General features: G+C 39.6%; 2 long non-coding RNA genes and 1 pseudogene across 2 annotated transcripts in view; 2 read left to right on the forward strand and 1 right to left on the reverse strand.

The window, feature by feature from the left end:
* Positions 1–25,711, reverse strand: part of LOC145500501 (uncharacterized) — a 192,521-nt gene that overhangs the window by 61,315 nt on the left and 105,495 nt on the right. The gene's annotated exons all lie outside the window — the stretch shown is intronic.
* Positions 1–25,711, forward strand: part of LOC145500511 (uncharacterized) — a 340,504-nt gene that overhangs the window by 53,265 nt on the left and 261,528 nt on the right. The gene's annotated exons all lie outside the window — the stretch shown is intronic.
* On the forward strand, positions 9,147–10,418 carry LOC145500491 (uncharacterized; annotated as a pseudogene).

Here is a 25,711-nt window from a genome sequence, read left to right on the forward strand (position 1 = left end):
AATTATTTAGTTATAAATATAAGTACATCTAACCTAAAACGGGGCAGATTTTTTTGCTTTTATAGAAATTTTGTGCGAGTGCGCAAATATCCCTATGCTGTAAACCTATACAAGTATCTGTCGAGAATCGAGAACATCAGAGTTTAGCCACGCTGCGGCTCACGTACGTGTCAAGCTTTGACATAGTCTCAGCTTGATACACACAGTGCAAGGTATAAAAAGATGCTTCCAGCAGGATTTTTTTGCAGGATATTTCATCGGATCCTTTCATGCTCTGCAGACCACTCGTTTGCCTGTTAAGTAGCTAAAGCAAAATAAAAACAAACAAGCAAAAAACAGGCAGCAGTAGCAAAAACAACAAACGTACTCAAATTCGGTCAAGTGACGATGATAACGTAGCTATATCAGGTCAGTGACTTGATAACACGAGGTGTCAGGAGAGTAGACATTACTTCTGATTGGCTGATGGCGAATTTGACTGCGGTAGACCATCAAATCGACGAAAGACGAATAAAAAGCGGCCTGAATTTTGAAAAAATGAGTTTCAAAGCGTCTTTTAGCAACACTGTACCGTTACCATAGCAACCGTAAGGACATTGCAAACACCCTTAAAAATTTTTACTGCAATAGCTTGATTCAGATGACAAAACATTGCTCTTCTGATAGGGACAACAGTGTTTTAATCTTTCTTCATTAGACACGCATTGTTAACCACGAAAAACCCTTTGGAGCCTCCATAAAGGTAATATTGTGACAGGATCCAGGCCCTGACAAGTCCCATTTCGCCGACATAATTAAAAAGGAAAAAATAAGGCAATAATAACGAAGTATATTTTATTCTGTTACGAAATTACCCTGCTAAAATGTTTTTCTGCCAATTCTAATCAATTTTGGGCCAAACTGGACAGCGGTTCCATTTTATGATGTCATCCCCTAAAAAAACCCTTACAACTTCTCATTTTAACGCGTTTTTCACCGTTTGAACAGTCTAGTTTGAAGATAAAGTTCTCAACCATAAAAATCAGTTCTAAGATCATTGCTTCTTTTTCATTTGTACAGAAAATCGCGAGATGATCAATTCAGTCATATTAGTATAGCCTGCGAACAGGCTCCCAGCGAGGGCGCAAAAAAAATTTGGCGAGCGAAAGCGTGATTCCGCGAGCGAGGCGAGTGGGAGTTAAGGGCTGCCAATTTTCGTATTCCTTTACAAAACCTGTTAACATGTTTACTTTGAAGACAGAGTGCTAATCGAGCCCCCTTGTCTGCTTTCCCTGCGGCACCCTTCTAGGCAGGTTATCTGCAAACACGTAACCAGTTATGACATGAGAGTCTCTATGAGGTTAACCGTTAGTCGAAAAACGGCCAAAAATTAAGCCGTTAGGCGTAGAAACTGGAAAAAACTAACCGTTCACCGTCAAAAAAATGTTCACGATAAAGTATACACGACATGAAATCTAGATGGTTTTCCCACGCCGCGTCACGCTGCAATGACGCTTTCTGAACTCGGGTAGAGGGACTGTGCATTTGTGCATCCAAAGGCGGACTTTATTTTATTTCATGTTAGCAATCTCTTATAAAGAGTCGCTTCAAAAACGAACAGAAGGCAGGGATGATTGACATTCACCGGAACTTACTCAATTATTCATGTGTCCAAACATTTTAAAAGAAATTCGTTGAAATTCATAACCTTCTATCGTTAATAATTAACTCAAGCTTAAGGTCTGTTGATGTTTGCTCCTGTAAAATAAGACATGCAATAAAGATAAAGTGAAATTGTGGCTAACTGTTATGGCATCTGAATATTAAAGAACAGTAATCGTAATCGCCAGTTACTTAAAACTATTTGCCTTTATTCCTTTGTTTGTTACAGAGGAGCTGTACTGTGGAACTGTTTTTCAGAATATTGTAACGATTCTTGTAATTTTAAACAATTTTATTCAAAGGCAAAATCTAGTCCGAATTTAGGGAAATCAGATTTGCGATAAAGTAAGTTAATTTCTTGTATTTCATTCATTTTATCAGTAGGTAAGTAGATAATTAGATAATTAGTTAGATACAGGACCCCTCCAGCATGTAGTGCTTAAACGATAATTGAGTTTTAAATAAAGGATTTTACTTTACTTTACTTTAACAAAGGCAAAAGGCCAGGCAGTGAAATATTGTCTACGTACCACCGTGATTTTGGGCCAAAATGTATTACATTTACAATCAAACGTTGTTGCACTTAGAACCTTTATTACATTTAGGGCCAAATTGTATTACACTTACGACCTTTATGACATTAAGGGACATTTATTACATTTGAGACCCCAACAAGCCTCAATTCGAAAGGTTACAGGAAGCATTTGAGAGTTACGACATATCGAGGGTGGAAATTTATAATAGTAACACTGAAATTTTATTATTTTATTTAAGAAATAAAAGGACAAGGAAACGTGTTTAATTTTCAAACTTATGTTTGACTCACTTCAAAGTCTGGCCTCCCATAGATTGTAAATCAGGTTATAGTAAAACTCTGCATATCCATGTGAGTTTGCAATTTGTGTTTTCTGGTTCTGATCTAAACAATATACACTAAAATTTGAAAATAGTCCTATTCCATAACAGCTGTAACAAGCAAACACCCAGTTCCCCGACTTCTCTTTCCACATAACTGGCCAGAATAGTGGTGAACGGAGGGTGGTTGATAGAACCCGCATCTCTGTTTTCTTTTTTTTTTCCTTGTTCTTATTTATTATGATCATGATTATGATCATGATTATGATTGTGATTATGATTATTTTGTTCTGTTGTGTTCCGCTATATGTTTTTTGGGAGGGGAGGGGTGGTAAGAGTTCTGAAAGAGTATAATATGATTCAAAGTTAAATTAGATTATGAGCTCGGGATTTCTATCGCTTGAGTGCGTAGACACAGTCAACTATTACACATAGAAATCGGTAGCGAATAATTTAATTGTTTTAAATCTACTAGTTACCCAAAACTGAATCCTCTTTACGCACACTTCGAAACTCAAAGAAAAGACTGGCATTTTTTAGCAGCTGCAAACTGCTAGGCTTCTTACTATCTACAAAAGAATAGATTGTGAGTAATGTAGCCAGTTAGAGAACGGCATTCATGATAGAACGTTAGTAGATCTATACGAAAACTCGATAGAAACAAAGAGAAATGAAAACAACAGAGAAATCACTTGTTTACTTCGATTTTCAAAATGTTAATTCTCTTTTCTCATGCCATCATTTTCTCAACAGCTCGTGGTAGTTTTGTGTTTCTGTCGTGCTTTTCATGATAACTTTCGACTTATCCACCACACGCTTAGTTTGTGGTCAACTTCTGTCGTCAATAAGACACATAGATTACGCCATCAAGGGCGGAACTTAAAGGGAATACTGGCTGAAAAGTTCCAAAGTATGCCTAATGGTTTTCTATAACTGATTCGGGGGTTTTATTTTGATTTCTCTGTAAGTGTGTTTGGTTTTGAAATCAACTAGGCATTCCCATGTTTACTTTATGGTAATTTATGACATCATCACGCGGTCAGAGGTGTCAATTGGGAGGCTACAGGAGACTTCCCATTGGAACTGAACATATTCATCTGGAAGGTGAATTATAAACGATTAGAAGCTCTTTAATATCCCTAGATTCACACAACGCTGTATTTCAAAACGTCCAACCGCGCATTGACGTCATGATTTCCCATCAGTCTTTGCAAAGGTAAACATGGCGGCATGCGGAAAATTTGAAATCCTGAAATAGCTGAAAGGAAAAGCCCAGCATTTAAAACAGACAAAGAATTATCGGCCTCAAATCGCTGATACAATTATTGTCTGTAGTCTAGTATTTTTTTTTTCTCGGATTTACTTCGGTTAGAATTCGAGTAGTTTTTGTTCGGGTTGAGTTACTGTTGGTATACCGCATATCTCGGTAGCCACCAGACGTTCTGTCCTCAGACGTGTTAAGTTGGCCCTCTCCCGGTCGGAAAACGGTACTGTTACCCTTCCTTCTTCTCGTGGTTATCATTTAGTGAGACCTTAGGTAAAACCCCTATTCAAGTAGTTTTGCTATTGATAGCGGATGTTAACATACCCCACAGGAAGTCTGACTATTCTAACTGCCCATGCAGTTTTCCCAGGGTAATTTGTCCCGGAGTGATTAAGAGCGAACATATATGACTGACAAGGAATTCACACGTAAAATTAGTGTGTGATAGTATAAAAGACTGAAGTGAGACTTCTTCTTTTTGAGTCGTTTGCGCTCGAAATTCGATCACCCAGGAACATGTGTTCTTTTCGGGCGCTAGAGCTTTCCACTCGATCAAAAATTCTGGTTTGGATTTTCGGAAATTCCAGCAACAAATAGGCCATTGTTTTCCGGAATATCCTAAAGTGTTCAAGTGGAATAGAAGAGAAAAGAGGACTGAGTCACCGTTAAATATAATAGTAACATTAAGTGCAGTAAAAATGTAATGTAAATATGTAATATCAGCTGTTAATGTAATACAAATTAACGCTAAATGCAATAACAATCGCAAATGTAAAAACTTGTCCTACCGAAATGTAAGAAAAATCAGCAATTATAAATGTAACAACTTACCACACCGTAAATAGAATTCAGTCATAAAATTTAATGTTAAATTTAATTATAACGCTTTATTTTATCGCGATATGATATCACTGTACTGATCACGTCACGGATGATCATTCAAGCTTCAGAATTCTCTGGAAACCTTACAACAAATGTCTGTACCATTTGTCACCGTTTCGAAACTTTTTAAATTTTTGGCTGAATAGAAAGCGCCCTCCGGCTCTGGCTCCTTTTCGTTTGTTCACGTGTGTGATTTCAAACTTTGTTCTGCGCGGTTGTCCGGTCCATCCAGCAAGACAGCCTCGTCACATCGCGTATCCGGTGGTTCCTTTTCTCGTCTGGTGTTTTCCACATACCACATACTGCAAAGTAGATTTGTTTTTTGTCGCCAGTCAGGTTTCCTGCATTCAGTTCAGCTGTTGTGTCGCGCTGTTCTACCCACATATTCATCATCTTTTGACTCCGCTGGTCTTAATTCTGGTCGTGCTTCTTTTTTTAGTGACACTGCTTTGTCTTTGCTCGAGTTTCTAACAATTTTTTTTCTTGTTCTTCCAAAGCCGCTTTTCCTGGTGCGGGTTTTTTTGTAAAGGCGTTCCGGTCTTAGTTGTATTTCCGATGGAATTATTTTGCTTTGGTTTGGTTTTTCCCAACACCACAGCGTGTCTCACGTGTTTCAAGCTATTTTTTCCTCTTTTGTCAGTGCAAACAGTTTTAGTGTTTAGCGAGAGTCTGGATGGGGATCACAAATTTTAAGCAAAGTCTACGGTAACTTAGACAATTGTTCTTCTTTGGAGCAACCTCTTAGCTTTATGTGCTTTTCCGAGTGATACTTTATCCAAAAATACTCTGCGTTTCAATTTTTGAAAGTGTATGTGTGAAATTGTTTGAGTCGGCTTGCATTTTTTTTTACGTATTTTATCCCCTGGCCTTGTCTTCAAGGGTCTCTGTTGAGGTACCACACCATAGTTGTAGTGTCTATTGGCTCGCACAGAACACGCTTCAAAATAGCGGAAGACACTTAAAACAGAAGCTTATTTAAAAAAAAAAATACTCATAAGAACATCTTTAAGATTAGGCACAGCTGGGTGACATTCTGTTACAAGCATCGAAAATCGTTCCCCGTTTTTTGTTTACTTTGTAGAGCCTATATTCTTTCGCTAAATTTAATTTCTGAGAGAGTAGTTGCTAAATTGTGTACTGTGTAATGTTTTCTTTAAATGTAGGTTTTGAAGAGTTCTTTCTCAGATGCCGTAAGGCTTGGTCTTTGATGAAGCCTTTCCTTACGCCTGTAGGGTAGCAGGTGGTGAAGTGCGTGTATTGGAAAGTTTCGGTTGGTTTGAAGTACGCACAAGTGTCGAGAATAGATTCCTTCTTAAATCTTTCGCCCTCGTATACATGTATCCAGGAAAGGTTCTGTATCTGTACATTTAGCCGTGAATCGAACTTTTTGATGGGAGGATTGTTATTTGATAGCTCTATAAACTTGTTTATTTCTTCTCGATCTGTTTATGTTCCATGGAGAAAAGACGTCATCGATATATCTTTTGCGAGTGAGTGATGATGAAAACGTTGGTAAAACAGATTTTCAACTTTTTTTTTTTTTTAACATTACGGCATCCTGTGTTTGAAAAGAGTTTTGACGTTAAAATGTAAAGAGATTTTTTTTCGTTTAAGATAAGCCTGAGCATATCCCTGAGAGAGAGTGTGGGTATGGGGGGTTTGTTTTGGCGGAATGTTTCATATGTCAGAGCTTGGCTTTTCAAGTCAAAGTTTCCCTATCTTAACCAAACGGTGCGTTTGGCGTGTCAACCATTTGTATAAATCTGAAGGTAATGACCAAAGCCACACTTGATTGCCGATCTAAGTATCGCCTGTGTAAACCTGCAAACTTGCTTGTTTGGTTTGGAACGTTTGGGAGGAGGGGTGGTGTGAAATATCGTCGGGCCGTTACAACTCCCCAAAGGTCGACGTAGAGGTCCACTCGGGTTATGATTCGTTTTAAGCGAAACGCGTATGCAAAAAAAAAAGCTATCAAATGAGGGGAAGAAAGCGAAAAGAACCCATGCTATGTATGTCTTCCTCTTTCTATCGGTATGCGCAAAAATTTAAGGATATACGATTTTTTGGAAATGCGTATGCCTATATCTCGAGACAAGAAAGACTCCACATGTAGTGCATCAGCTGACGGGACTGTATGGCTTCCTTAAGAGAAACAAACGAAACTTTTATATTCTTAATCTTTTACTATCAAGCATCATAAAAATATATGACAGCAAGAACAGAACGGTGGCTTTCACTTTGTAAATCAAATACTAATACCCTTCTCGTGTCTCCATCTTGGATTTTTGGGGAAGGCATCAAAGTTAAAGTGAACAAGTCGCGTTTCAAATGCAAATAATAAACGTATTTGAACTACAAACATGATTTCCGTTTGTTTTAGTGCTTGAATTATAAGTACAGAAGGCACATGTGAAGTCACAACGCCTGATCATTAGTGATCATAATATGACCAGTTTGCACTTACTGCTACCTATAATAATTGCAAAAAAAAAAGATTGTGATAAACGGTTCTCAAGTTTTTTTTTTTTTTTTTTTCAGAAAAAAAGAGAGAGCGTAGATAAATTATATCTATAAATTACAACTTTGTTGAATGAATCCCTCAAGGCATTTGCACGGTTCCTTCCTCCAGCCCCAGTTCCTAAATATGTGGTCTTACAAATGAATGTTGGAAAGTGTTTCCTCTGCACCATGATCTGATCAATGGTGAACGAATGCATTGCATGCGGTTGCTTGGGTTCTAAGCTAGCCCACTATAGATATATTGTTTGATAGACATTTCTTTAAAGGAACCCAGTCAGTTTTGGGACCGCGCTGACTTGGACACTAATTTTTTCACCTTGAAAAAAAGTTCACCTCAGCCTGAAATCAGAGTACATCTAGAAATCCGCTCCAATCTGCGCACTGTTTTCCTTGATTTTCAATCGTTTACAGAGAAATCTGTTTTTGAGTGTGCTTTTGCTCATTCTATGGTATTATTTTTTATCATCCTTGCTTAAAAGTAGTATGGATCGCGTCACTGTGATTTGCAAATTAGTTATGAAATGGTATCTATTGTACATGTGCACCAGTTGACTGTTTCCCTTTAATCCTTTTGGACGAAAAAAACCTGGTAAGACCATTGAGAACACTATTAATTGCGACAGCTGGACAGAGGGAGGCTACATAGAGTTTACTTTTAATTTGCCGCGACTCAGATGTTAACGATACAAGACGTGGTGTGTATAGGAAGCTTCTTTCGAACATTTGGGTATTACTTCATCACAAACCTACATCCACGAGGAGTTGGCACCAGGAAGCATTAAAGAAGACATCAAAGCTGTAGAAAAGCTGGTGCATCTGCTTGAGGATGTATTCAACAGTCCATGGAAACAATAGGCAGTGTTCACGAGCGTGTTCACGGGTATCAAAGTGGCAACAGAAGTAGGTGATGACTTACTGCAGGGCAAGATCGAGCAACAGAAAGAAGGCCGTAAATGACTTTGTAACGAACCGCGTTTCTCGTCCAATCTTACTTTAGATTAATTTGATCTACTGAAGAAAGCCAAGGTGACGTCTTTTAGGATTTGAAGGCGTAAGGTTCCCAATAGGGATCTAGAATTTCCTTTTCGTATGGATCATGATGTATCCCCCTGATGGCACTTCTCGGAAAGTTTCGTGAGATTGACTGGATTTTTGTCTTCGACTGTCCTCTTAAATCTCAAATGAATATCAGCTCAGCTTCTCCAATGCAGTGAAATTTACGTCCAAGATATGGCGAGAATTGGGTAGGAGTGGACAGTAGGGACTTTAAGATATGATACGGCTAGGCTCTAGTACGGCGGGAGATGTTGAAGATTACTTCCGGTGGCGTCATGACGCGCGTACTGGCATGGCTTTCCCACCGTATCCTTGCTTTCTACGGGAAATTGTTTTCTTCGGCGTACACTTCACTACGTGAGTATGAGTCCGTTGTTTTATTCCATTTTTAACGCTGTTTTCACTGTTTGAGCAGCCAAGTTTGGAGATGAAGTACTAAACCATAAAAGTCCGTTCAAAGATACTTGTTCCTTTGTTCTTTTTACAGAATTCTTGAACGACTGCGAGCTACTTCCAGTGTACTTCAGTCATATGCCGAGTCACAGCATGGCTACAAAAAAGAAAGCGTCGTAAGTGCTACGTTTTGCTCTGAAATTTTATTGCTGTTGAAAATGGATTTCGAGAAAATAATCGGAATCGAAAGTTCTCAATGTTCGGGCTTATCACATTTTACGAACATTGAGTCAAAATCGAGATATATCTGTTAGTTTGCCTTGAATGTTGCCGAAGTACAGGCAGTTCGAAGCGTTTTGACAGATTTTATTCACTGTTTATTGTATCAACATCACATTTACAGCACACCTTATTCCAAAATGAGCGCCATCTTAGTGTTGGTTTTGTTTCCCTTCAAATTACTCCTTGTTCCCTCTCTCTTAAACTCAAAATTCAAAAGAATATTTTCCCTTAATTGAACGAAGCAACAAGGGCTAATTTGCAAAGCAAACAAAAGAACACTAAAATGGCTGCCATTTTGGAATAAGGTGTATGTAGTTGAATCTGATTGAAAGGGTTTTATGGTCTCTTCTGCGATAAAAAGTTGAAAGGGAAAAAGCTGCTCCGTTATCTGCAAAACAAAACATTTCTTATTTTTATGAGTGAAGGTTAAATGAACAGCTGGTTTGACATAACGTGGGCTGTGCACGGCTCAACAAAAGCAAAACCGATAAGAATATTCTTCGCTGTTTTCCAGCCTTGCGTCTTTTTTTAAAGTTTTTTTCTTTTCTTTTTTTTTTTTCTAATGCCCATACCGGCTGCTTATGAATTCGTATACCGTAAATAGGAGTGTTCCTCAGGGGATGGACGCTGGCTATTGCTGTTTAATACAACCTTGCTTTTTTCCCTTTCAATAGGAATTCAATGTACTGGACCAAAGCCTATGATACACTGCTCTGCAGAGAGGTTCTAGCTCTTGAGCCTTACAAGCACAAAAAGGGCAGAAATGAGGCGGGAAAGATGTGGACTGATATAGCTCAGTCTCTGAAGAATTGCCAGCAGCTGACATTTAAGCAGAATCTCTCACAGAGAGCAGTAAGGAAGAGATTCTCCCTTCTTTAGGCAAGGTACAAAGAGAAAGAAAGGGAAGAAATACGCGCATCTGGAATATCTCCTGAACAGGATGAGCTGGATGTTCTCTTGGAAAAGATCACGGAGAAAGAAAAAGCTGCAGAGAAGAACAGAGAAGATGTCAATAGAAAGAAAGAGAATGATAAAGTTACTGCTGAGGAAATGCGAAAAAAAAAAAAAAAATGAAAAGGATGGGCCAGGCAAAGAAGAGGAAATCCCAGGAAGATAATGAAGGTGAAATGAAGGACAGGAGGAAGAGAAGGAGTGGTAGTGATGCTGTAGAGTTTTTAAAAGAAAAATGCGAAAGAGAAATGGCACTCCGCGAGAAGGAAATCGAGATGAAGAAGAACCAACAGGAGGATAAGGCTAATCAGTTTCAAGTTATGGTGAACCACCACTAAACACTGCTGCAGGCCATGCAACAACAACAAACACAGCAACAGCAGTAGAGTCAAAATCTCCGCGTGATAATGGCTCAACAAAACCAGGCCATAATGTTCTTGTTAGAAAAAGCAATGTCAAAGCACTGAATATGTAATTTTTTTCGTTTTTTTAATAATTATATTATCCTTTTCTGTTGGAGAATTTTCAAATCCAAAAAGATGTTCTGATTAACTATTGTTGACATTACTGTTGTGGTTATAATTAATGTGGGTAGTTGTATTGTGCAAGAGTAGATGTTACAAAGCTGGGAAACCATGTTAGCGAACATGGGTATACAAAAGGATCAAATGCAAGCATTTCAGTTGGCTTTTCTACAGCAAGAGCAACAACAAACCTAAACTATGATGGCTTTATTAGAAAAAGTTACTAAGAAGAAAACTTTAAAATCTTAACTATCTCCTTGTAGCCAACTAATTGGAGTAACTTCTTTCGACTACACAACTTGTTTAACCTTTCAACTTTAGGGGACTGCATTATGTTGGGTTCCACTTTAATTGTATTTCATACTGATTCATCACATTTCATGGAAAAGTTCGCCAAGCGACAGCTTGATTCCCGAGCAAATACTTCCAAGCTTGGATGCCTAAGACGTATACTTGATTTTGCTGAAAAACCCCTTAAAGCTAATGAAAAATAGTCCACGAGTTGTTTGTTCAAGCGAAATACTGCTGAGGGTTAGGGGGATCACAACCAAAAAAATCCGATCTTGTGTTGCCACAAAGGCACGTTAGAGCATTTCTTAATAAAACACATACAATGTACATCTTACCAACGCTGCTCAAACCGATTTTTAAATTCTTCTTAAAGTCAATAAATTTAAAGTAATTAACAATGTCACCAAACAGCCACTCCACTGAAGATCGGACAGAACTCATGGAAGAATTGTATGCCTTCATCTGTGGCGTTAAAAGAGCATTCCGAAATGGTGCTTGAAGATGGACACGAAAGGGATAGGCGGGGTCTCCATAAATACATAGTGGATCGCTAATTGGTGAAAACGCAAACGCTTGTAGATTGGCAAGAAGGTTAGAGTCGGCTAACATTCCTGCATCGTGCTTCCTTCCCTCTGAAAGGAACAAACAAATGAAAAGCATCAGAAATATGGACTCTTGTTCCACAAATTAATGTTATTGGCAAAAAGTCAAATCGCACTTACCGACCGGTTCAAACATATTCGCAGAAGGCCATTAGGAAGTGCGACAGATTGAAATTTAATGGAATGTACACGTTTGTGACCATTATAAACCCCAGCTCGTCGACAAGCAGTGGCAGATGAGTTTTCTCAAAACGAAACTCGGTTTTACACTCATCATTTAACATGCTTTCGAGATCAAACAAAGGGTACTCGTCGTAAGGTAAATTTAAGCTCTTTGGGCGGTATAAGTCGCACAAGATAAAATATTCTTCATCGGAGATTATATTCTAGCAGTAGCAGAGGAGCAAATCCTTTTGAACCTGTTTAAATGAGCTCATTTTGAGAAGAAAAATGGTAAACTCCGCGTTTACTTCGGTAAACTCCGCCGTACTACAGCCTAGCCGTACCATATATTGAAGTCCCTAGTATCTTAAGAGATACGGAGGCACTTGTGTGTCAGTTGTGTCAGCTATACAGGAAGAGGTACCAGAGTGTGGATGAGCTGCGCTAGTAGATTCACTGCGCCAGCGGAGGGGAAGTCTGGCCAGAGGCTATGCCACCATGGAAGTCATCTCTATGGATTCGCGTTGCAAGAGCAAATTATCACCACCAATCTGTAGAGAAGAGATGCCAGAGTGTGGATGAGCTGCGCTAGTAGATTCACTGCGCCAGTAGAGGGGAAGTCTGTCCAGAGGCTATGCCGCCATGGAAGTGATCTCTATGGCTTCGCGTTGCAAGAGCAAATTATCAGCAGCAATCTGGAGAGATGCCTGTAGAGAGAAGACAGTTGAAAATACAACGCTAGTAGCGGAGTATTTTTGACAATTTTTGAGGTGTTTGGAAATACGGTCTTGAGTGTTTGATATATCTTCTTAATCAAGACTAAAACTAATTTTAAGGGGAAACACAAAATTAAAAGCGCAAAAATATCTGCTAATAAAGATCAGATATTCAAACACCTTCATGGTCATGAGTTATCGTGTTTGAACTTGATGAATTGTGAGTGAGTTTTAGAACTCATAGATCAAAAATGTAAGTGAGAGCGGCGAAGAACGACGTTATACGATCTTGGCGTTTCTGTACTTAAACGAGCTCTAAACTAAAGTGTATGTAGCTACTCTGATTTATGGTATATTAATTAACAGTTTATAAAATAACTGAGCTACTACGCGCGCTCTCATTGCTCGATAGGGGTGTTTAGACGAGAGTGTGTAAATACGGTTGTGACGTTTTAGCTTCGCGCGTATTTTTTAAAAATTAATTTATACTTTTTTCCGTGTTTACATAGCCTCATCTAAACACTCGAGGGTTGGGAGTATTCTCGAAAGTTATGTAAACCCTCGACTACGTCTCGGGTTTCCATAACTGTCTCGAATACTCCGAACCTTCCTAGTGTTTAGATTAGGCTGTGTAAACACGGAAAAAGTGTCCTATTGCTTAAAAAAAAAATCGTTTTTCTAGTAGTATGATGTGGAGCACCTTAACGGTAATTTAGTTTTTTACAGATAATTGAAATACAAGTTCAATACACAAAGTAGAAAACAAAATGGTATCACTGTAACGTAGTTTATGACGTCATTATAGCTCAAATTACCTTAGGCAATACTGAAATAATATCTAAGATATAATTTTTTCCAAACATATGTCTAGGCCAAAAAATAGCATTGTTAAAGTTTTCTTTAGAAATCCAAGATAGCGACTAAAAGCAGTGTATTAGGGGCAAATTCATATTTCGATTTACAAAGTGAGAGCTACCGTTCTATCCTTGCTATCATACATCTCTACGATACTTTAAAATGCTGAGTCAGAGATTAAGAATATAAAAGTTTCGTTTGTTCCCCTTAAGTGAGCCATACAACCTCGTAAGCTGATGGAGTTTTATAAGGCCTTCAAGACCGAAAATGTACATAGTGAAGATCCAGCTAGATTGTGACGGCCGTAAAATCAGTTGTTGAGCCGTCTTAAAATGCTCGGCGAAGGATAAGTAAAATGATTTCGTCGTTCTTAAAATGAGTTTAAAAAGGTAGCAAAATCGTTTATTCTTCATTCGTAAAGCATGTTGCGTTCAAGATATACAATGTATCCGTGTGTTGACGCATAGATATTAAATATACTCGTTTATTATTTCACTATACTTCGCAATCTCACCATATACCTTCATGAGAACGTGCAAAATATAAGCCAGTAATGCACGGTTTACATACGGACAGAGACAGCGGAGCAACATTGGTCGAACATAATGACTCAAACCTTGACTTTTTTGACGGGAACATGTGTTTGGTGTGAATCAAATAAGTGGCATTTTAATGGTTTCGTTTGATTTGTTTTCGTCTTTTGCAGGCGCCTTATGCGATTGGTACGATTTTCCGATTATCCAGAATGTATTTAAAAAAGTCGACAAACTTGAAAATGACATTATAATGGAATAATTAACCCCTTATTCCAAAAATACATGCAGATATTTTCCTCACAACAAATACTGCGCAACTTACAGTATATGCGGCGTATTGTTTGTTAAAACAACGAATACGGAGTACATTTTCCTTTCCTCAATCTCCTCAGCATTTCCCGAAATATCGAATCCTAGAATTTTATTGGCCATTTACGTTGGGCAGTTTCGACGATAGGAACCCCACGTTACGAACGCTCATATCTCCTCATTAAGGGTTTGGTTTGCTTTTAACTATGTAGGCTATGTAAACGTAAAAAAAAATTAAATAAAATACATAAATAAATAAAATAAAAGCGTCGTATATCCTTGTCATTTCTTCGATGTTACTCTGATCTAAACAAAAAATATGCTAAGATCTGGATGAATGTCCTTTCTAACTTAGCGATTAACAACGAACACACCTAAAAACACATCAAAACTATTTGCCAGTTAGATGGTGGCCCTGAATTTGCTGCACAGCACAACCCGGCTGGAACACTGTTAAACAGTGGCGTGTAATTTAAACAAATAGTTTAATATAAGTTTACTTTACTATTCAGTAATAAAAACTCGGTGTGTACTCTTAAGCTCCATATTGATGCTATATATATTTTTTAACTTGTTTCTCTATCTATCTCAGAAACCTACAGGGAAACAGTATTCAGAATTTAACAGAAAATGTTTTCTCCAGTTTACCGGACTTACAGCACCTGTAAGTATACCGATCAATGTTTTAAATATTAATTGTTGAATTTAATTCACATAGTTCCAACTCCTACTCCTAACTTTTTCAAACCTTCCAAAGCTTTAGTAAGGTATCGATGCCTGTTAAGTATATGGCTCGACTTCCTTAATACTAAGCAATAATAGGTCAATAAATAATAATAGGTCATACTAAATAATACTAAATAATAATAGGTCAATTGTAATATCTTTAAATTCTAACTTGGCGCCAAGGCCTAGGCTTATTGCAACTAAGATGTGCAAAACCCCCGAGTTTTGGGGTTCAGGTGAGATCACTCGTTCTTTTAATTAATCAGTTGTTTCAGTGCTGGATAGTTTGTTGAATAACCATACTTAAAATATACAAAAAGTTTTTAACTCAAAATAAGATGTATTTTATACCCATTATAAAAGAAAAAAAATTGTTTTGGGCAATTTGTGACTCCGCCTAGTCACACGACCTTTAAATGCTGTTTATTGTCTAATTTCGAATCGCGCGGGAGACTGACATTAACAACTTCTTGCGGACTTTTCAAAATTCCGGATTCAAATGGCTTCCAAAACAAAAGTTGAAGAAAAGATCACTACATTACGAGCGAGATTACTCGGGCAAAGTTACCTTTCTATGGCATAGAGCAGTTGCTTTACTACATATGAAAATTTTCACGAAGAACGAGGGAACAGCTACCGAAAGTTTCAGCCTCCTAGAGTAAATCGTCTTTTCATAACTTTGAAAAGACTTCATGGGGGCGTGGTGGGGGGGGGGGTTGCATCTACCCCCTCCCTCCCGCCTTGTACGTCCGAAGGTTAAGACATGCATGATATGAGTACAGTCATTAAATGCCAAATGGGAATGGCTAATGCGAACCTTGTCGTTGAGCTGCCTCTTTGGGACCGATCGGTGCAAGCAACATGTTCACAATATGGGCAAAAACCTTGTAAACACAACAAAGAATTAGTCCAGGCATTTTGTAATCAGACCTGCTACTAATTGCAACAGAAGCTTTCTCATCGTAAACCAGTTAGAAATAACCTATACATTAACATACTAAAAGTCTCTAAAGATTCAAGCGTGGGAAAGCCTCCAAAGACGATCAACCTCTAACTCGCTTTCTGCTGCAACATGAAAACGAGGCTCTAAACAGGAAGTTGCTATTTACGGTTGTTTTATTGGTATAAATCATGCCTTTCCTTGAAAATTAAGAACATACTCTTAGTACAATGTTCCCCGGGCCTTAATCTTAAAATAAAGACCCATAAAAGAACAACTTTTAAAATGCTGAGTCATTCGAAAGTTTACATTTTCCAAGACACGTTTATCCCTTATCTTCACGCTAGAAATAGAGTCATTCTTGAATTGTAATCTACACATGCTATACAAGTAAATCTTCCGAATCTTCAGTTTCGTAGTCCAGGGCGGTGGTAGAGTTACTGCACGCGGACCCATTCTGTAGAGCCTGAGTCAGCGTCATCAAAAAGCGTTGCTTGTTCTTAAGGTTAGAGAGAAAGTTATCTTTCTTTAGCGTGATGGACATGCTTTCTGTAAAGGTGAGAGTGGCAGCAACCTTCCCTGATGCGCGCCTCTGCTGTGTCATAGCTTTAGTTCACATTTCGTCATACCCGTCAAATACCACTATCGCTCTTCCGTATTTCCTACGCACGTAGCTGCAATACAAGTCGCACACTTCCTTGTAAGTTGGAGAACCTCTCGGCCACGAGACTCGGTGGAGAAGGGCACCTCCAGCCAACACATATTGGACATTTCCTTCGGGCTGCGTCTTGGCCTCTAGTGAAAGCTTCGCCCACAGTGCTTCCGCTAGCGCTTGTTTTTGTGGTTGTCTAAGGGTTAATGGTGAGTCGAAAAGAGATGTGGGATAAGTGCAGAGCTCGTATCGAAATAATTCCGCAAGTTGCGTGCAGGCATAGATAATAACCAGATAAGACGTTGCTGCTCCGTTAGGCCCCTTCCTCTTGCCAAGCCTCCGCTCGTCTTTAGACTTCTCCTAAGAACCTGCTCGATGATTAGGTCAATCGATAATCCTGCCCAAAACCTATCACTCCTTTTTGCCACGTGAAGACCGGAAACGAAATTTCTGTAGACATCCGAATGTTTCGTTTGGAGGTCCGTCATCGACTGTAGGTATAGTCGAGCGCACTTAACGTACAAGTTGTGGCCAGAAGCAGCGAGATATGACAGCATTGTTGTCAATGCCTCGAAGTGGAGTTCCCAATTAGCTGTTCGCTCTGCTTTGATAAAGGAGCGCAATATGTCCACCATTTCTAGGTACTGAATCCAAAGCGCTGCAGTGCGGCTTCTCTCGGCGAGGACGTCTTTCTTTCTGCGTACGCATTCTCGAATCTCGCTCAGAACATCTGTTGTGCTTGCTTCTTCAGCTGACTTTCTTTCCTGTCAACTTATCAAACAATGCACGCGCCCGTTCAATCTTTCAAATTCCAACCTGCGAGTGGATGTCTTCAGGCATCGGCTCCAAACGATGCTGGTGGCCTGCAATATTAAATTAAATTCTCTTCTTGCATTTTCTCTTTATTTTAGCAACGCTTGTCGAAGTAAAAGAATTGACTTTAAACTGATACTTACTGTTATGAGTGCTTTCTGCATGAGGGTAAGCGATACATGACTCGGAAATTTCATAAGCTAATTCAGACGCAACAGTACTCTCATTACCTGAAATGATAAAATGTAAAATAATCTGATATAATTGCTGTCTACTTTGAGTGACATGTAAAAGGTACCGTGTTAATTTTACCTCGCTGCTCAGTCTCATTGTCTCTGTTCGCTGTATCTTCACCGTTCGCATCGCAAATTGTGGAATTTTCCTCAGAAACTACAATATAAAAAAGTAAAAAGAAAATAAGAAATGACAATCAAACCAGATACGTTTTATAGACAAAATAAATGGCTATTACCTGTGTGTTGTAAGTGCGGTATGGGTACTTCCGGAGCTTCCGAATACAGGAGCACATTCAAAGCGGCGTCCACGATGAGGTGCGCACGAACAGCCCAAGCAATTGCTTTTCCGGTCATTATATGGTCTACCGCATTAGACGCATAAATCAGTTCCAGAACCTCTCGTAAACCGGACCCCGCCATCAGATGGCCAATACTTCCAAGAAAGCTCATCTCCGCATGAAAAGCACCAAGACGCACGATCACTTTGGGTAAATCGCTGTCAGCTGGTTCAGACTGTATTATGTCAAAGGCCTTTAACCACAGAGGCTGATCAAATGTGATGATGGGATTGGCAACTCCGTGTTCTTTGGCATGCTCAGTTACAAAGTTCAGGGTGGAAGAGATACACGTGACATCGGTCGGATTCATATCAATCATGGGAAGGAACATAATTGAAGACTTGCCCTGATGCCTTCCTTGGTGAACAGATTGCATCATGCCATTCCAAGATGGACGCGGGGTGCCAAACAGTAGAGATACCTTCCAAAGGACGTCAAGATTAGAAGTGGGGTCTTCCGCTCGTACGAGAACCACGTCATTGTATTTGATCTCCACGTTCACCTGACTGGGTCCACATGGATGAATCTCTGCTCTTCCAGTTGTCGAGATTTCTTCTGCAGTAACTTTGCGTCGTGGGTCATTACAGTTGTGTTTAGTACCAGGCGTAACAACTGCGATCATGCCCATACCGTGAAAGGTGTTGTTTCGATCGAGTGTCCTAGAGTTGTGGTCAACATTGTCGGCCGCGTACTGAACAAACTCGCCATTAAAAGAGGGTATATTAGTTCCCTGGATAAGTGCAGCATTCTGGTTGAACATTTGCACTTCTTGGTAAGATGAACAAAACCCGTGGTGATGCAAGGTGTCAATAAGGAAGCTGTGGTGCAACTGAACTGCAAGCCCCATCTGTAAAGGTGCGCTAACGACACGTAGCCGCGCAGCTTGAACAATGGCCTTCCCGATTGACGCTACCTTCAACGAATTATTTTTTCTGAGACGAGAACTCCCAGAAATGCAGAAAGCGTGGCAGGAAGAAAGTGGACATGACATTCGGCATCGGTGTCTATCGTGGGGTAGTTGCCTCTTGAGGTCGCAAGTGATTTGAGGTCGTTTTTTATCAGCCTAGCTACTGTTTTGATGATGTTAATTTTTTGTGTTTCGCTATCCACGTCATCCTTCTGTACGTAAAACTCTTGCAAAATTGCAGCGGCAGTGGTTCGAAAAGTTACAACGTTCGGCTTACCGTTAATATCCGTTATCACGATCTTATCTCCAAAATACTCAAGAAGTTTGTTTTTGATGTGCTGCCGTCCGTAAGCTTCGCTATTTGTGTCACTCAGATATTCCTCCATTTTCTCCACTAGATCACTCACTGTTATCTGCTCGTCGTCATTTTCTTCAAGAAACTTCGTAACTTTAAAAAAGGCCTCGCGTTTTTCTTCATCGTGGGGACGACCAACTTTCCTCTTTTTGACAGCCGGTTGCTCATCCCCTTCAAAAACTTTAGGTAATTTCCTCTTTGTGCGGAAGTTTACACTGCACGTTTGGTGGTAAACCGCTTCAGCAGCAGGCAAATCATGCACATTTAGAAGCCTTGCTCTTATCTTATCAGACCACTCGTCTCCTCTCTCTGAACAAATTTTCAATATCTTGTCCTTCGTTTCACTTGTCGTAACCCTCAACGCTTCCCCCAGTCTTTTTCTCTGTTCCCCGAACTCAACTTTGGTGTCACAAAAGAAGCAGTCAGCTTTGAATGAGAAACACTGTTCTGCTTGGCGAGTTAGAGAGCGACGATTACTAGTTGTTTCGGACGTAAGAATTTTCTTGGCTCGCTTGATGTTACGTGGCAGACAATACTCTCGCCGGCAGTTTTCGTGAACCCGCTGCCCAGGAACCGTAGTGATGAAATCATTTCGCTCTCTGCTCGCCCGATTTATTCCCGCGCTTCCCTTTTCTCTTAGTGGTACGACCTCGGCCTCGCTATCAAAGTTTTTTTTTTTTTTTTTACGAATAACACACTTTTCTGTGTCATCGATAGTTGAGAATCTCGTTTTCTGAAATTACTGGCAGATCGGAATGTATAAAAGACATCAAGACAACGATAGATGAATAAAGAGCGCTTTTTGCACAAAATAAATCTCAATTCTATTTACAGCTTTGTGGTACTTGGAAACGTTTAGTTTGATTGCGTAAATGTGACTTAAATTGGCTTTCTCGAATTTTTGTTAAAGTTCGGTTCTATTCTTGCCAAATTAAGTCTTCAGTGAAAATGAATTTCAGACAAATTGTTTTGTGTTCAAAGCGCATTTATTGTTCGGATAAATTTTTATTTCAGAAAAGTTTTTCATTTAGAGATTTCTAAGTTATGAGAAAAAGATAACGCACAAAGCGCGAAGCGATGAGTAAAATATCGATTTTTCGTGCACTGAGTTGAAACTCAATTTGGGATTCACTGCTCAGGTCACAATGAATTTTTTTGAACTGCATTACCTTAGCACATAACAGCCATGTTTCTTTTAGCTCAAAAATTTCTTTTTTACATTTTAACTTTGGTAGCTGAAGGCAAATTCCTACGCTAAATACCTCAAACGGATAAGCAACAGCGCAGACGCTTTCTACCAGCTTTGTGTATTTTTATCGATTTAAGAATCTTATTTAAGCAATTAGCTGATCTAGTCTGCATGTAATTGGACTTACCTATCAGGAAAACACGAAAGACTCTTTCTTTCTCTGCTAGCCCATGCTGCACGTGGAATTGAACTCAAGCGACACAGCAGATAGTACAGGCAGCCTCGCTTCCATGCTGCATTATATAGGGTCTTAAAAAAACCCGTTTTTAGTCACCTTCCCCTGCTCAGATTTTCAGAGACTTTTGATATGTTGTAGAGGACATGTTCCTGGACCAAAAGGCGTTGAAAAACCTTCTGTTGCAATTAGTAACAGGTTGACCTATTTTAGGCGATAAAATGCCTGGACTATACGTGTCTCTATACAGTTTAACTTTGCGGAACTTTACGTATCCCGTAGTGTCCAATTTGTGGTTTTGTGCTGTGTTAACCACTTCAGACGAGGCGGGTCACACAAAGAGAAATCGTTTTGTAGTAATTATCCCAAAAACGTCGGTCAAAACCGAATGAGAGGAATTCGAAGTTACAACAAAATGTGTAAATTTCTTGACTCAAGCAAAACACATGCGCTGCGCCGACAAATGAACCAAAAAAGTACAATTGTTCTGGTCAACGAACGAATACACGGTCGTGCTCTTGCCGTATGCCCATATTCGATAAGAATTTTCCGGGTCCACGTCACGGTTGTACACGCCATGAATACTCTAGAATTCTATAGCTTTGTTGTCAAGATCATGTATTCGAGGATAAACGTATACACGCGCAGATCGCGCATACTTTGAATTCATAGTCTAAATTTTGCTTCCAGGAGAATGCTATGCACCCGAACTATTACCTTTTTTTATAAAGTTCTTTTTAAAAAGGGTTCGCCATCATACTCTAGGAGTAAGACAGATGTGTGGTATACTTTAACGAAAATCCTCGAACGATTATGAACGGAGCGTATTCCGCCATATTCGACAAGAATATTCCAGGTGTACGTCACGTGTTGTGTGCGGCTTGAATACTCTAGGATTCTATTGCGTCACAATCACATATTCGAGTCTAGAATACTCTAGAATATTTTGGCTTTCACGCAGTGACTGGTGTTCAAGCAGGGGTGAATTATATCCACAACTCAAGTTCTAGGGCCTGTTTCTCGAAGGTCCCGAAACGTTTTCGCACCCGAAAAGCCGTAGCAAAATCTCAAAAATTATGAATTCAGAGCTGTTTTATGCACATATTCTTAATATGAAAAGGGGTTCTATATATACAAGACGTTTCACGGGTATACAATGCGGGCCCGAGAGGTTTTTTGGGACTTTCGAGAAATGGGTCCCTGGTTGCTTATTCTGCTGTTAAAATTGGCAGTGCTGGTTTACGTTAGAGCTATAACAGAGGGAGGCTTTATGTTCCTTGCTTGGTTCTTTACGATGGACCACACAAATTATGCCCGATGGATCCCTGTTCATCTGAGAGACATGGTTACACTGAAAGACGTTCGTCCCAAAGTTTTTGCAGAGTTTCTGAAAGGAAATTTTGTGATCAAGAAGACATCACACAGATTCTCTGCTATTGCTATTGACCTAGGCCATGAGGAGAACGATGCTGACGTGAACGATGACGGTGGGGCAGTAGACCTCACTGAGAACCCTGCTGCTCTAAGGCACTGGATAGTTTCTGGGTCGGAGATGGCTAGAGTTATTGGGGAGTTTTAAGTATCAACTAAAAAGAGAAAGAAGTTAGATTCACGATATCATGAGGAGATAAACATGTGCAAAGGGCATTTGAAAGAGGTGTGAAAAGTTTAGCCAACATCATAGAGGAAAAGGGCAACCCGTTTACTGAGGACAGCAGTGGCGATCTCCTTGCATTGGACAGTAGAGACATCGCCGATCCAGCCGTTATTGACACGTTGCGCCAACTGAGAAGACCACCAAAGTACCTATGTCAAAGAGCGTTTTTAATTTGGGACGAACACCACCCAGAAAGTTTAAAAGCTGAAACAAGAATCAAGAGAGGAAAGGGAGTTAGGAGACGTGTAGAGCCTCCTGGAAACTGGAAAGAGATTTTGCGCATTGATGAAAATAAAATAGAGCTACTGTAGTAGCATCCATCGACTGCAGCAAGCAGATAATCAGCACACATCGCACTGCCGTACTTTGCAATCAATCCAGGGATGTCTCAGGGCTTGCTCCATGCAGGCAGGAGAATCATTCTACATCTGGAAGATGCTGTGAAAGGAGGAACTACTGAGGTTTCCATACGCAGAGTTGACAGTGATGTGGCAGTGACATCAGCTCAGCACCTTAACAACGCTGAAGTATGGATTGCTTTTGGTACCAGAAAATACTTCAGTTTTATAGCAGCTCGTGAGATAGCCAGAGCTTTGGGGCCTGATCAGTGCATGGCATTGCCAATGTTCCATGCTTTTACAGGTTGCCATACAATGTCACGTTTTGGACGAAGAGATAAAAGAACTGCATGGAACACATGGAAATCCTACGGTGACGTCACACCAGCACTTTGTTATTTGCCGGCCATCCCAGAGTCTGTAAAGAGTCTTTTTAAACCATTGGAGTGATTTGTGATAATGCTGTATGACAGCACCAGTAACTTGGAATGTGTCAACCAGGCCCGGAAGGCAGCTGTCATACAGCACACTAAGCAGTCAACGTACCAGGCTGGTTACTGCTGGGGCCATGCAAGTAATGATTGTAATTTCAGAGCTTCCATCGCCGAGTGATTAGGGCTGGACAAGGAAGGAGCTAAGTGGTTGGAAAGTATGCTGGTCAACTCTGCCAGAAGCTATAAGGGCTTGTAGAGAAGTTCTGCGATGGGGTTGCAAGAAAGGTTGTAGACGACAATGCAAATGTCTAAAGACAGCACTCCAGTGCACTTCACTTTGTCATTGTGGTGGACTTTGCTCAGAGAACTAGTCAGAAAATATTGCAGTCTCTCGCACATTCCACCTTTCGAAATGGATTTTAAGGTAAATGACGCCAAAGAAGAGAGCGTAAATCTGTTAAATTAACATGTACTACTGTGATTTTGAAAGTTTTAAACATGACGATAAATCGCGGTATATATCCGCCTGTCGTCAACATACTTTGACATAGTAAATAAATAAGGAGACAGGATTTAAAGGCATGACTGTGATCTTTGCTATCTGATAGGTCATTACAATGTTTTTGGCTGTTTAAGATGTGCTACTTAAATCACAAAGGAAAAACAAAACAAAACAAAAAATAATAGACAATGCCAATATGATAAGTCAATAAAGATGGTGAATTTTAAGCTCGGTAATGAAATGTGAAGGTGAATTAATCAACATGACACAAGCGTGGGACAAAGAAAAATTCTGAGTCCCTGACAGGAATCAGGGCGGGCGCTCTATCCACTGAGCTACGAGAACTCATGGAGAGCAGGGCCATTTAACTGAGTTCATATATGACAGGTGTCCTGCAAACTGCTAGGATCAACACTATCGAAGTCATCGTGAGTAGTGATAAGTTAATAAAGATGGTGAATTTTAAGCTCGGTAATGAAATGTGAAGATGAATTAATTTTTCTTTGTCCCACGCTGGTGTCATGTTGATTAATTCACCTTCACAATGCCAATATGGTAGCCATAATGTTAACACGATGTTGCCATGGCAACGGGAATTATTGTCATGGCAACAGCAATTAGTGATCAGGCAGCTCTATTCGTTATTGTTAATAAGTATGGCGTGAGCAGTGTCTAGGTTTTACAGCTTTGGCTAATTCGTCGCAGTCACTAGTGAAACTGAGGAGGACCACGCCCTTATTTAGAAAGAACCGCCATATTAGTCACGTAACCAATCTGAAATGGCCCTATAACCAAAGATGCTCTGTTGGATATGCTTTCCATGTTTGCCAAGTTTCATTCTTTTATCATCAAAGGCACAATTATTTCATTAATCTGCTAGACTAAGAGGCATGAAAATGAGAATTATTACTTCCTTTGGTGATCGGATAAGAAGCGGTTCTTTCTTTATAATTCTCTCAATCTCTCGGACGAGAATAACTGGGTCTCTCAGACCGATAACTTCAAAAGTGTTTTCAACAGTATTATATCTCCTCGTGTATTCTTTTACCGTCGCATGCGTTTTGCACTATTTATCAACAATGCCAGTGGCATCAAAATTGTCACTGTTTACAGAGGATCCATTTTACAAGTTGAGTGGCTCATATCCACTTTGATTAGAATATATCGGTTATTAACTCAATATTTTGAGTAACCGTACACAAAATGTAAACACAATTTTCAGCTAAAAATAAAGAGTAAATTATAAAACGTAGCTATTATTTTGAGTGCGAGTTATGTTGAGTAAAGTTTACTTCCAATTTGCGTAGTTGTTACTCAGATATGTCATTATTTTACTCAGTAACTTGAGCATGTATACTGGTAAAACACAAGCAATCTCAGTGGTGAGGATTTTTGCTGGATCCGTAAGAAAAACAGAATAGCTTTCAAAACCAAGACCATTCATTATCCCAAGCCAATTGTCTAAGAGTATATTCCATGTCTATTTCTGAATTGATATTCATTATTCACTGTCTTTCGAATTCTTTTACAAATATTTGTTATTTCTTGATTACCTCTCTTCAACGTAAGATTTTCAACAGCGAGTTTTCGCTAAGCATGGTTACGACGATTTGGGCTTCAGGGACTTATGACATCCGGCCATAGCATTCATGATCAGCCTGAGCTAGCAGGGAAATCTAGAGGCAGCAGTTTGAGACTCAGCAGGTCTCCGGTTTTCTTGGGCATATTGGATTGAATAATGCCCGTGTGGCTTACTAACAGACTTCCTTCTTCTTGTTGTTGTCATTTAGTTAGACTATACGTAAAGCCACTATATTCGAATCTCTTTACTATTCATACCGAAAGGTAAGACAGTGACTACCTGATTAACACCGAAGAAATATAGCACGCTAGGAAATGAGACCGTTTAGTGTACGAAAGTATTTTGGATGTGAAATTCGTTTTCTGGGTTATTTGGGCCCGAAATACGATCCAAAGAAGGAAGTGTCTTTTCTTTTTAGGCTTGTTTACGTTTTGTCGCGTGGGTTACTTTAGAACTTTCTCCTATGTCGTTGTCAGTTACATCCAGAAAGACAACCTGGTCGTATCGCGTATCCGGTGGTTCCCTTTCTCGTCAGGTGGTCACTAAAAACCCCTTTAATTTCTCTATTGCTGCTTTTCCTACAAGTCAGTTTTGTTTTTGTCGCCAGTCAGGTTTCAAACTATTGCCATCGTATCGAGCCGTTCAACCCACATATTCATCACCTTGTGGTCGTGTCTAAGTGAACTGACTTGCTCTGCTCAGTGTAATTCGTTTTCTTTGTTTCAGAATTCGAAACCCTTCCTCGCCTTTGCTCCAACTTCCAACAAAATTGTTCGTTGACGGTCTTGCTTTGTTTCCCTTCGGGATTATTTTTCATGCATTTCTAGCCCTCATTCTTCATTTTAGCGTCTTAATGTGCTGTAAACTACCTTGTAATTTAATTAGAGCATTTGCTTTTGCCTTGCTATTTGAAACATGTAAGCAACGTTTTTGGAAACCTTTGCAAATATTGGCACCATTTGGGCAAT

The sequence above is a fragment of the Orbicella franksi genome, chromosome 10, assembly GCF_964199315.1.
Source record: "Orbicella franksi chromosome 10, jaOrbFran1.1, whole genome shotgun sequence".
Lineage (NCBI taxonomy): Eukaryota > Metazoa > Cnidaria > Anthozoa > Scleractinia > Merulinidae > Orbicella > Orbicella franksi.